This window comes from Echeneis naucrates, chromosome 12, assembly GCF_900963305.1.
Source record: "Echeneis naucrates chromosome 12, fEcheNa1.1, whole genome shotgun sequence".
Classification (NCBI taxonomy): Eukaryota; Metazoa; Chordata; class Actinopteri; order Carangiformes; family Echeneidae; genus Echeneis; species Echeneis naucrates.
The window spans coordinates 824,929-838,490 of NC_042522.1; the positions used below are offsets into that span (position 1 = coordinate 824,929).

A 13,562-nucleotide genomic window follows, 5' to 3' on the forward strand; every position below is an offset into this window, starting at 1 on the left:
AGACACTGTAGTTTTCTCTGACCCCCTCCCCAATCGGACCAGTGATGACATAGATATTTAACCGCTGGCTATCAAGGTGTTGTCCTGAAAACAACGTGGACTTCATAGATCACTGGAATACTTCCTGGCGGAGACTTGGTCTGATTAGGAAAGATGGTGTCCATCCCACCATGGATGGGGCCGCTCTTACATCTAGGAATATGGCCGATTTTATTAGAAAACCAAAACCCTGACAACCCCGAGTCGAGACCAGGAGGCAGAGCTGTAGTTTAACATGCTCATCTGTGCCTCAGTCAGAGTGGTCACCTGCCGAGAATAGAATAATGTCTCTGTCTATGTTTAGGTCTATAGAAATTGTATCTGTCCCTCGACCACCTAAACTTAGAAAAGTTACTGAACTCAAATTAAAAAGAAGAGGAGCGAAATACAAAAACTTTACTGAAATCAAAACAGCCACAAATTCGATCTCAAATAACACTACAATGAAATGTGGACTGTTGAATATTCAATCACTATCATCAAATTCTCTATTAGTTAATAATCTCATAGCTTATCATCGTATTTATTTATTTTGTATAACTGAAACTTGGCTGCAGCAGAAGAGCATGTCTTAATGAAACTGCAACCCTCATGTTAATTTTCATATCCCTCGTACCACAGGTTTAGGGGGGGGGTGGCTGTGATATTTCAATCAAGCCTATTAATCAACCCAAGACCAAAATGGAGCTGTAGGTCTTTTGAAAGCCTCACTCTTAGTCTTTCCCACTCAAACTGGAAAGGTGAAAAACCAGTTCTGTTAGTTACAGTATACTGTCCATACTCAGAATTCCTATTAGAGTTTTCTGAGTTTATATCAGAGTTAGTACTCAGTACAGATAAAATCATTATACTAGATATTTCAATATTCATGTAGATGTAGAAAGTGACAGCCTTAGTTCTGGGTTTCTTTCCTTACTAGACTAAATTGGCTTTTCCCAGCATGTGAATGAACCAACTCACTGCTATAATCATATCCTCGATCTTGTTCTGGCATATGGCATTGAAATTGACAAGTTAACAATTTCTCCTCAAAACTCTCTTTTTGGGTCTATTAGACCCAGTACCAACTAGCCTCTTTTAAGAGATTTTTTACTTAACTAAGCTGTTCATTCTAGATCTGATTAATTTGACCTTATCTTTGGGTTGTATACAAACAGTGCTGGTGAAAGCCTCCAATGATATTCTAATGGCTTCAGACAATGGATCAACCTCCATACTTCTCCACTTAGCTCTTGGTGCTGCATTTGACACCATAGATCATAATATTTTACTGCAGAGACTGGAACATGAAATTGGCATTAAAGGAACTGCACTAAGGTGGTTCAAATATTATTTATCAGATAGACATCAGTTTGTTCATGCTAACAATAGCTCCTCCTCATGCACTGTAGTCAATTATGGAGTCTCACAGTTCGGTACTTGGACCAATCACTTTTGCACTTTATCTACTTCCTCTAGGCAACATTATGAGGAAACACAGCATTAACTTTCACTGTTATGCAGACAACACTCAGCTGTACTTATCAATGAAGTCAGTCAGATAGTCAAACTGCAGACATGTCTTGAAGACATAAAAGTCTGGATGAGCAAAAATGTTTTACTGCTTAACTCCCACTGAATACAAAACTGAAGTTGTTGTATTCCGCTCGGAGCACCTTAGAGAAACGCTATCTAATCATCTAATCAGTCTGGACGGCATTAGTTTGGCTTCCAGCTCCACGGTTAGAAACCTTGGAGTAACCTTTGACCAGGACATGTCCTTTGTCTCTCACATAAAACAAGTCAGTAAGGCAGCTCCAACTTCCACTTGAGAAATATTAGGAAAATCAGAAACATCCTCTCTCAAGATGATGCAGAAAAACTTGCATGCATTCATAACTTCTAGGCTGGACTACTGTGACTCATTACTATCTGGATGTCCAAACAAATCTCTGAAAGGCCTTCAGTTGATTCAGAGCGCTGTTGCATGAATATAAACAGGAACTAGGAAAAGTAATCACATCTCTCTCGTGTTAGCTGCTCTTCATTGGGCGCCAGTAAAATATAGAGTAGAATTTAAAATCCTTCTGTTAACATATAATGGCCATGTTCCATCACATCTCAGAGAGCTCATAGTTCCTTACTGTCCTAGCAGGCCACTCCGCTCTCTAGATGGAGATTCATTTGTGGTTTCTAGAGTGTCCAAGAGTAAATCTGGAGGCAGACCTTTCAGTTATCAGGCTCCTCTTCTATGGAACCAACTTCCAGTATCGGTCCGGGAGTCGGACTCTTTAGCAGTTTTCAAGACCAGGCTTAAAACTTTTTTGTTTGACAGAGTTAATAAGTTGAAGTCCATCTACTCTTTAGCTATGCCATCACCTGCATGCGCTGACAATAACCATTTTAAAAAAATCCCTGTTTCTCCCAGTCCTAAGCACGTGTACTGCATTTACCAACCATGTTTTCTGTCCCTGTTCTCCGTCTCTCCCAGCTCCTCTTCTCTCTCCCTTTCCTCATCCTGCAAGTGGTGACTCATTACCATCCTATGTTCCTGCAACGCCTGCTGCTCCCTTAGCCTCATGAATTCCATATTACAGCATCATCTACGTGAACGTCATGCAGCATCATGTTCCTGCCTACACCTACACCCTCCCTCCCACCCCCTGCTTCTCTCTCTCTCCCACTCTCAACCCACCCAGTCGAGGCAGATGGCCGCCCCCGAGCTGGTTCTACCTGAGGTTTCCTTGCCACTGTCACCAAGTTCTTGCTCACCGGGGCATCTGTTGGGTCTCTTTAAATAAATTTATAAAGAGTTTGGTCTAGACCTGCCCTATATGTAAAGTGCCTTGATGTAACTTTGTTATGATTTGGCGCTATACAAATAAATTTGATTTGATTTGATTTGATTTGTCCCCTGGTATACCCCTGGGCTCCGGACAATGAAAGCCAGAGGTTGACAATTTGAGTAACTCCCATAAAACCCATATTCTACTCTACAAGGACTCTAATGCTCATGCCAAATCAAACTACTACTCTGGTTTAATCGTCTCCAATGAAGGAAACACCAAGACAACAACCTCCATCGACCTAACTCGCCTGATTTGGCGCTATACAAATAAATCTCATCTGATTTGATTTGAACACAAAATGCAGTTTTGTCATAGACAAATATCAATGACTTCAGTTGAGTTTAAAGTAATTTATTTATATATATCTATACAGGCACATAGTCAGGTAGCTGATATAAAACAAATACTTTACACAAAGAACACAAAAGGAAAGGTATTGACAGCTCAAATGGGATTAATGTGTATATACACTGCAAAAACTGTGATCAGGGTTAATTAATATTTACTAAATAAATAAGAGTAAACGTATATAATATATATATATATATATTATATATATATATATATATATATATATATATATATATATATATATATATTATATATTATATATTATATATATTATACATAATAAAAAAGACTGTGCACAGTTTGGAATCACACTGAGGTTATTTCACCAAATTTGAATAATTTATTAATTACCTTTTACTGAGTTTTTTTTTTTTTTTTGATAAAATCAGCTGAGAATCACTGAGTAGAATTTAATTATGTTTATCAGGAAAGTCAGAAGTGCAGAAATTGATACATTTAACTCATTGGGAAGTCCTAATTTTAATCACCTACAATCCCGCCCAAGGCAATTTTCATCACACGGACATTAAGTCTGCCATTTGCCATCTGCCAAATTTCACAGACGACTGTTTGCAAAGGTAAGATCTGTTTAATTGTTCTTACAAACAATTCAAGTGTCTGTAGCAGTTAAACATTGTTTTGCGTTACTGCAAATTACCAAACATGCCAACTTTACCACACTGTTAGTCAAATCAAAGACGACACAGGCTGACTTTGAATCACTAATACTGGGCCTATAACTTAATTTTGACTTAAAGCATTCAATGATTGAAATAGTAGACTCTGTGTCACAATTTAATGTGACTTTCCCAAGTGTAATGCAATACCATTATATAATGGCCGTAAAATACAAGCTAATCTTTTATTTAATTTAGTTTACTGGTCTCAGCCCAAGCTCCCCCTTCCCCACCATCACAAGCAAGCTATCACGCGCCGACACCGTGATGGAGGAACAAACGTTTGTCTCAACGGTGAGTAATCAACCGAGGAGTTTCGTTGAAAGTTACTGCATTTAGTTTTCACGATTAAATTGTACTCGAGTAACATTATTACTCAAGTAGCAGCAGAATAATTAACAGCTAAACAGTTAAACATTTCGGAAGTAAAATCTGTCGTTTTTGTGTCGTCACATTTTGAAACAAAGTGTGCTGTTTCGTCTTTCTTATTTTAATTTGGCATTATTTTCATCAACGTCTGATAATGTGTTTTGAGCACAATGGCCGGTGTTTTGCTAATCCCAAATTCCCCGGCTCTCACCGAGGCGCTCCATTAATGTTAAGTTAGTTACATTCAGATGGCACGAACGGCCTTTCTCGGTTTTTTCCTCAGTTTTCAAGCACGTGTAAATTTTGATTGTTTAAGTTACTGCTAATATGTTCCTTGTTGTGTGTGTGTGTGTGTGTGTGTTTGTTTGTTAATTAAATCCTGATATGAATTTATTTCCAGATACATGAAGAATCTGACTAAAAGTTCTTAACAAGTATGTATCACACCTACATTATGCGTAATATACCATATGCTGTGATGCCATATTTCACATACAGTACATGTTTTATAAAGGTTGGGTCTCTTTAAAGACACCATTTGTATTGCAGAAGAAATTGATAACAATTTTTCTATCTACTACAGTTTAAATTGTTAGTGATGTTCAAAACCTGTAGTTCTAACCTCAATTTGAGATTAAAGCAGCAGAAAATATAGAAATACTGATCACAGATTTCTCATAGGCATACAGTTAAGTTAAGTTAATAGTTAAGTTAATGTCAAACAGTTCAAAGTACAGTACAAAGCAGTTCTGGAACCCCTCTTGAAAGATCTTGCCACTCTAGAACAGGACGGGATTTTCATTTCCAGTGTTGGAAAAAGTGTTAAAGGAACTGTACACTGTGTTGTAGGCGATAATCTCTGTGTGCATTCGATCAGTGGACTAGTTGAAAGTTTCACTGGGCCGTACATTCTTCATTCTTCAGAGTACCAGACACACGAAGTGCGGACTGGCGTGTTTCCACCTCGGACAAAGAAGGACCATAGTTTGCATGTGCAAACTGTGAGAGAAAATCCTAATTTAATCCATTGCTTTGGTGTTAAGCGGTCGTGTCCATTGACTGATAAATTTAATTACTTTCATTGTGTATCTGGGTACCCACCAGATGCACTACATGACCTTTTTGAAGGCATAGTTCCAAGAGAACTAGCATTGTATTTTCAGACTTTCACCAAGAAGAAGTACTTTCATTTGACTGAACTCAACAAGTTAATTACACGTTTTCACTATAAGGGCTCAGACCAAGCCAACAGCCCTCAAGCAGTCCCTCAAAACTATGTTCGTCGCAGAACTATAGGTGGTAATGCCCATGAAAAATTGAGCCCTAATACGGTTGTTGCTACTCATTGTTGGTTCACGCATACCTGAGGATGATTCTGCCTGGCAAGTTCTTCTGACTTTAAAAGACATAGTTGAATTGGTGGTTGCCCGTGTTCATACAGTTGAAACTATTGCATACCTTGACTTTAAAATATCTGTGCATCGTGACAGATTATTAACAGTTTTTCCAGAAGAGACACTGACACCCAAACACCATTTTTTAGAACATTACCCTACATTGATTGAAGAGTATGGGCCTCTGGTTGGTGTTCAAGAAAGTTGTGAGGCACACAAAGAACTTCAGAAATGTGTTGGTGACCCTCTCTACAAGACATCAGATGATGATGGCATGCCATATGCATACAGATGTTGGAATCCCGCCCACTGTGGAGGAGCTGCAAACTATTGTGAAGGAGACCTTTGGGATTTTTTTTGAGTTCGGTCTTCAGTATTTGGACTTGGAATTTGAAGATTACTTTACTCTTCACAACAGTGACCTTATCAAACACAAAGACACCATAAAGGTTGTTCGCACTGCTCCGATTCTTCTGAACTTGTATCCAGTTGATGAAAGTTTGGACAGCTCCTTTGTTCAACAATCAACTGACTGTGACTCTGCATCGTTTGCGGAGTCAACTGCATCAAATCCAGAGTCAACTGCATCAAATGCAGATTTATCTGCTGGAAATTCTTCTTCACAGGACACCATTATACTGTCTGGGCGAAGTACCACAGAATGTTGTCAGCCATGGCCAAAGCAGTTCCCCATTCCACAGTTTGCATACGAAACTGAGATGAACCTTGAAAGAGCCAATGAGGACTACAAGAAGAATGGAACACTTCTGACTACCTCTAAGATCAAGGCAGACATACTTGAGAAGCTGGCTGAAACTGTATGTGTATATACAGCCTATCCATCAGGTTCACAGATAAGTGATGTTGCTGAAGCACTTGTCAATAAATCTCCTTGTCTCAAGGAACCCGGCTCCTTTGCAGGTTACTATGGCTGGCAGCAAAGCCTCAAATACAAGATGTCAAATTATCGCACCAAACTCAGAGGCTATGGTGTTCCTGAGGTGTTATGCAATGCACTGAAAGAAAAAAAAGAAAAAATGGCCAAAACATTTGCACACAGAAGAAACGAAATCATCAACCAATCACCCAGCATGGAGGACATCAAAGCCAGATGGCCCGCTCTATTTGAGACATCTCATGTGAGTTACAAGTGCATGCTAATTAGAAATATCCTGAATCAATTGTGTTATTCTGCATTTAGCTCTTAGATACAAAATGTATTATGTTACTGTCATCTATTTTCTAGATCAAATTTTAGAATGATATAGTTTTTGTTGCATTACATGGTTATACAGTTTCTAATAGGAATAATTTTAAATAATAGAGGAACTACTTATTTTAGTTAGTAATCTAACTGAAATATTTTATTAAAAGGGTCATATTATACCCCTTTCCCAGTTTGATATTGTCATATCTGTGATGTATTTACAAACAGCATGGTTTTATGATGAAAAAGCTACTAGTTACAGCTGAACAAGCCATGGATACAGGCCCACTGTCTCACTGAGCCTGAAGCCCCCCCTTCCAAAAATCCCACTCTGCTGTGATTGGCCAGCTTCTTAGAGACTATCGGAAGTGTCACACCTCTTACTATAATCAGAGTTCAGCTACCTAGTGAGCCATGGGGTGGAGAAAGATGCAGCGGCAGTTACAGATTTTGTTACAATTGTTGTTATTTCAGGAGGCATATCAGAGACCCAAATAAAAAAAGTTTTTTTTTTTTTTTCATAATATGACCCATTTAACATGCTGTAGAGTCTAACCCAGAAGGTAAACAATTGACTAACATGGAGGTTGTAAAATGATGTGGAAATGATGATCTGAAGTAGGTTGCTTCTTCCTTTTGAAAAATGTAAAAACAGTACAGTACGTACAGTACATAAAACTGTACGTTTGCAATATTTGAGGCTTTAAAACTGGTTTCATGATTTGTCTTTCAGATCCAGGATGAGTTTCACAGAATCACAATGGTGCATCTTGAATCGAAGTTCATGTCAAGCTGGATGAATATACTCCCCGGCTTCTGAACCTCTTCAACTCCAAGGGTGGAAGCATGGGGTTGATGTTGCAGGCTATCTTACTCAAGGTATCCTTCATTGAAGCATTATGTTTGCTAATATTTTATTCTAGGAATTTTGTGATCAAACTGCTGGAATATCATTACTTAAATTTACAGGAGGTAAAGTTAGCCTGTGTGCCTCTTTATAAATGGAGTATGAAAAGTATGATAATTTGTTTCATTAGTGTTTCATTATGCTGGTCCCTGAGACGGCACAGGAAGGATCCTTGATAGAGGCTTATTAACAGTAATATAAACCACCTGGTGTTTATATTTTTTCATTTCAGACTCCAAGCAATCCTAACATCAACATGACCAGAGATGTTGTCATTCGATGTTTGATGATGTACCTTGGGGAATCTACAGATCAACTCTTAAAAGAGTACGATGTAAGTTGAAGTACATGTTAAAATACAAAGAAGGTGATCTCTCTCATCTCTTCTACTTGGTGTCTTGGGAAAGTCAAATCACAAAATAGTCAATAACTATATTTTTCCCAGTAGTTCTTGGCAAGCTACATCATTGTCCTCTGTTAAGTGTGTTTAAAATGTTTTGTTTTCCATGAAGGAATTTTTAAGTGCTAGTGCAGAAATTGGAGATGTTATTAAATGCTTACTATCTCAATTTGATTTCACCAACTGGCAGAATTTAAAACTTGTCAGTAGTTTAAGTAATATTTTTCCTAAGAATGCTTTACCTAATAGCTGTATTTTTATAAGTCTTATGTTTTTTTTAAAGTCTATAATTTGTCCCTAAAAGCTAGCTAAGAAATGCTGGCAAAAGAGCTGCTTTGTGAATACAAAGACATTTTTACAGAGAGACTGAGGCAACTTCTTAAATAAGCAAAGGAGAGCAGAGTTGAACCAGTTGCTGTGGAAGACTTCAAGCTTCAGGAATGAACTTACAGTGCCACATAAGTCTTGTTTCCACTATCAGTACAGTACAGTACAGTACGGCTCGGTATGGTAATGGTTCGGATCGGTAACTTAGCGGTAGCTTTGCGGTTCCATTGTATAGGGAACCCTTACAGTAGTAGGTGGAGTGTGGACTACTGAAGAGGTACAGGCACTGCGCCATCAAGCTCCTGCTGCACGATGATACAGAGCAGTGCCTGTACCTCTTCAGCAGTCCACACTCCATTGTTAGCAGGTTCCAATATTTTCCTCTTGAGAAAATACAAACAGAAGATAGAAGCGGCAGGTACCCCAACCAAAAGGGCTACAAATATGGTAACGGGTTACCATGAAACGGTTACCGTTCCATGGTAATGGAAACACTAAAATAAGCGTGGTTATACAGGTTGGTTGACAGGTGACCATCCTGTCTTTGCAAATGTAGAATAAGATATTCATCAATACAGTGACAGGAAGAAATTATGTAGTAATGGATTGATTTCATTTCAGAAATTTCATTTACAAATATTTACAACTGTAAGTCTGTTCAGCCCATCATTGTGTGATTGAATTGTTTTGATTTGTTGGTGAACTGATTGGATCATTTTCAATTTACCTGGTGTGAAAATATGCTTTCATGTACCTTTTTTTTTTTTTTTTAAGTTTTCTCTCAGATTTGTCTAAAACACTGACATAAATAGAGTGCATTACAAGCAACAGCTATGACAAACTCCAGATTCTCTTGTCCTAACAGTTGGAAGCAATTTGGGAAATAGGACCTTCTCCTTTGGCTGCACTGTTTGATATGCACAATGTTCTTGCTATTACAGGATGCTGATGAAGACAGTGTGTCGCAGGACCTTGCTGTTAAAAGCCTGAAGATCTACAACATCAAAGCTAACACGTCAAAGGATCCAGACAACATCGGTATCGTGGTGGAGGGCGTAAAAGTTCTTACTGCTCTGGGTAACTTTCCAAGGGCTTGCTCCATGCTTGTTGGGTTGGCGTATGCTGTGAATCTTGCCTATCCAAAGGAGCTCAAGTACATGTACAAGTGTTTCAAAAACTTCTCCTCGGGCTGGATAGTTCCGAGTTTCCGTGAAGTTTCTGCATGTGTATTTTTTCTTGCAGTACATTACAAGTTCTAATATGTTGATTTTTTTCTGTGTTGTAAAATGCTTCCATGCCATTGGATGGTATCACCCATTCAAGAACCACCCTTTCTAAAGGACAGACCCATTGTTGTCATATGTGGTAATGTGGCCTGTTACATGGCTTTGCATCTGTTCAGGTTGAGGTACATTCGTGTCTGTCACATGACCCTTGTTGTGACATTTTGTGGACGGTCCCTGCAGGCTTCACCACTGAAGGGTGATGATCTGCAGGCTGCAAAACTTTGGTGAGTTATAACATATCATTTGCACTTCACATAATCTGTTTTTTGTTGAGTTCTGTCTTTCAACTTATTGTTAGAATAAGAAAATAAATGTCACGGAGTCAAGGGCCCCAATACAGTGACATCATGTAGCATAAAAATACAACAAAAGAAAATAGAAGTTTTTATGCAACATGGGTCTTGCTCGTCTCTCACATTTTGTCATGCAGAATGGCTGAGGTGTTTTCCCCAGTTAACCTTTACATGCATACTTGTTCTGTGCTCTGCATGCCCTTTAAACATAAAGTGTACATTTATATGATTGATAAAAATTATTGAAGCAGGCTTAACTGAGTCCCAGTTAATTGTTGTTCATGTGATTGTTTTAAAAAATCATATTAACCACACTTTGAGCGGAGTGGCATCATGTTTTTGACTTGATACTGATATATATTGCCCCTTCTCTGTTTTATTGTTATATGTTGGCATTTTGCACATGCTGGGTGCTGGATAAAAATGTTTTAAAAAGTTGCATAAATAAATGTTGATCTGCTGCTGTTTTATGCATTGTAATCTGTTGATGTTTCTTGATGCCACAGTTCACTCAAGTTTGGTCAGGATATTGGGTAAATTAGACAGAAAAATTATAGCAACAAAGTGACATTCAATATTATTGAATAGATTTAAAATCCTGTGATGCAAATTAAAACTTAAAATTAAACAATTATTTTAGGTACTGATAAATAAGAACAACAGTGTAAATGTGTTGAATTAAGCAACAATGTGCTAGAATATGAGTTGATATAATTAATTTTATTTACTTAATGCAAATAATTTTTATGCAGATATTTAGTAAATGAAAATCAATTTCAACCATATAATTAATAAATGGAATTCAATTTCACCGAGATTATCAGTGAATATGAATTAGTTTCCCCTAGATATTTAGTAAATCTCAATAATTTTTGCTCAGATATAAATCAGCTTTGCTTGTGAAATTGACTAGGATTTACTAAATATTTTTTGGCAATATAACTCATCATTTGGTGTGCTGACTAAATCCAACACATTTCAACTGTTGCTTTTATTAACATGCGCTTATTTTTATTTTATTTTTTGTTAAAGTTAAGTTAATGTATTCAATATTTTTTAATCGAAATTGTAGAACTTAAAATCTATTCAATGATATTATGTGTGACTTTGTTGCCATAATTTTTTTAAGTAACCATTGGTCATATTTTTCTCAGTGTACATGAAGGAATCCACACCTACATTTCAAAATAATCAGCTTTCAAGTCAAAATAAGAAATTGAGAACACTGTCATGTATAACAAAGACTGTCAACATGGGTGCCATTGACCAATAGTGTGCCATATCATTCCAGAATCGGCTTTGCGTCTGTGAGACTTATCAATCAATCAATCAATCAGTAAGGTGTTTAAAAAGTTACATTAGAGCTTAAACTTACTCTCAACGAAAGGGTATCTGGTATGTGTCTGTGTTCTTAGGGCAACTACTTCAGGGGGCTAAAGTAAAAGTGTCACTTGTTGAAAGAAGTGATGTTTAAATTAATGCCAGTAAATACCCCCAAAATACTGATATTTCTGGAGTCTTATACAGATCACAGACTGTTCTATTTCCAAAAAAGTCCAAGGTATAGGGGAGTTTTTGACCAGTGGAAAAGGGAATCAAGATTCAGGTAAAGGTGGAAATGAAACTGGGGAAAAGATTGCTTCAAAGCAGTGAGGAATAAAAAAATGTGTTGCAGTTGTCAGCAGATTGGCAGCCTTATCACATTGTTAGTTCAAGTGGCAACCAAAATGTGCAACTCATACACTCATTAGCGACATGTTGTTGGGCAAAAGCTGAACCCAGAACCAACACAATAAGACAATACGACAATAAAAGATACATAAATATAAAACATATAGTGACAGCAAAATGTATGATCTATGTATGTATGGCTTATCCAAACAAATTTACTGTTGTGAGTACTTAGAAATGGGAAACATTACCATATATATACAACTTCATCAGGAAATGCATACCAGTCTCAGTTGAAATGAAATAATCAGTACCCTAGGTACCAAAACGTCTGAGGTCAACATAGCTCAGCCAAAGGTAAACTACAATCAGCTGTTTAATTTGACATCAAATTGTTCAAAAGAATTCCACCTTTTGAGATTTTGCTTCATCACTGCTTCATCACTGTGCCTTACTCCATCTCCAATCTCCAGTGTCTTTACCTGCTCTGTCAATGTCTTTTACTAAGTCCATCAGTGTTATTTGTGTGACTACAACCCCAGCAAATTCCAAGGCCAATTTGACCAATTTGCTTGTGCTTGTGTCACAAAGAATATGTTGACGTATAAAGGCATCATACCAGCAATAATACATAAATTTGTATCAACTGAAAAAAAAAAAAAAAAAAAGACAACCATGTCTTCACTACTCCCTCCCCGTCTCTCTTTCTCTTCAGGCTGAAGGAGCAGTGGGTTATCAGGTTGGATCATAGAAATCAGCACCAACAGAGTTTCTTTGAGGAGAGACTCAGACGAGCTCAGAAAACTCAGCAGAACCTCAGGAAGCTTGATTCCCCTTGAAACCAGCAAATCATAGCAGCAGGTGAAAGAAGCTGTGGTGCAGTGGGTTGGAGTTGTGAAATTGTAATATCACAATATCTAGTATTAAAAACAAATTTTTAAATTGGGAGAAAATGGAATAAAAAAAGTGTACAATTAGCAATGGTTATTAATTAGTTTATTAACCCCTATAAAAAAGTGCATGATACTATCTTTAGAAATTGTAAGTGATTGCTGATTACAGCCATAAAACGACTTCTTTTCAGTCATTTTCATTAATTCAAAGAATAAATTGAAACATTAAACTCTAAAATGCTCCCAAAATTACTTTCTTTCAAAAAAATCTCCATACAGCCATTAAGACTTACATAATTATTTCATGTGCTGCTGCTGCTCCTTTCCAGCATTGATGATGATGGCCAGCACTGGAGTATTGGTGGTAAATTTTGGAAGTCAATGGAGAATGACATTCGAATAATTGTATAAATGGGCCGTAAACCTCAAACTCAAGCCTTTGTGTAAATGTGTCATGTGATTCTGTTTCATGCATTGACCTGCAAAAAATCTAACCGCTTCCATTCAGGATCCAGCCAAGATATTGTATTTATTTCCCCAATGCCTGCTTGTGCATATTCGATGCATGCCTAAAGAGCCTTTTGCAAGCACTGGTTTCTCATAGGACCGGTTATTATTGCCTGTTGTCACTAATTTGCATACTAGCTACATTTATATTTATTCTATGTACTATAGTCAAATTAACAATCTCTTGTTAATTTAGCATCTGCTTGAAACCAAAAATACAAAATAAATAAATAAATTCAGGGGTCAAAGGGTGATATAACATTGTAATTTTGCATAATTTTGTGTTAATAGAGGATAAATAAAAATGCAATGGTTCGTTTTATAATTTCGCCCTTCCTTCTTAACTTGCTCTACAATGGACAATATTCAAAAGTAATTAGCCAACCATCATTTTGCATTTTCAATTACATCAG

At 37.3% G+C, this 13,562-nt stretch overlaps 1 pseudogene; it reads left to right on the forward strand.

Moving 5' to 3' along the window:
* Positions 1-482: 482 nt before the first annotated feature.
* LOC115052325 (uncharacterized) lies at positions 483-12,588 on the forward strand (annotated as a pseudogene).
* The last annotated feature ends 974 nt before the right edge of the window (positions 12,589-13,562 follow it).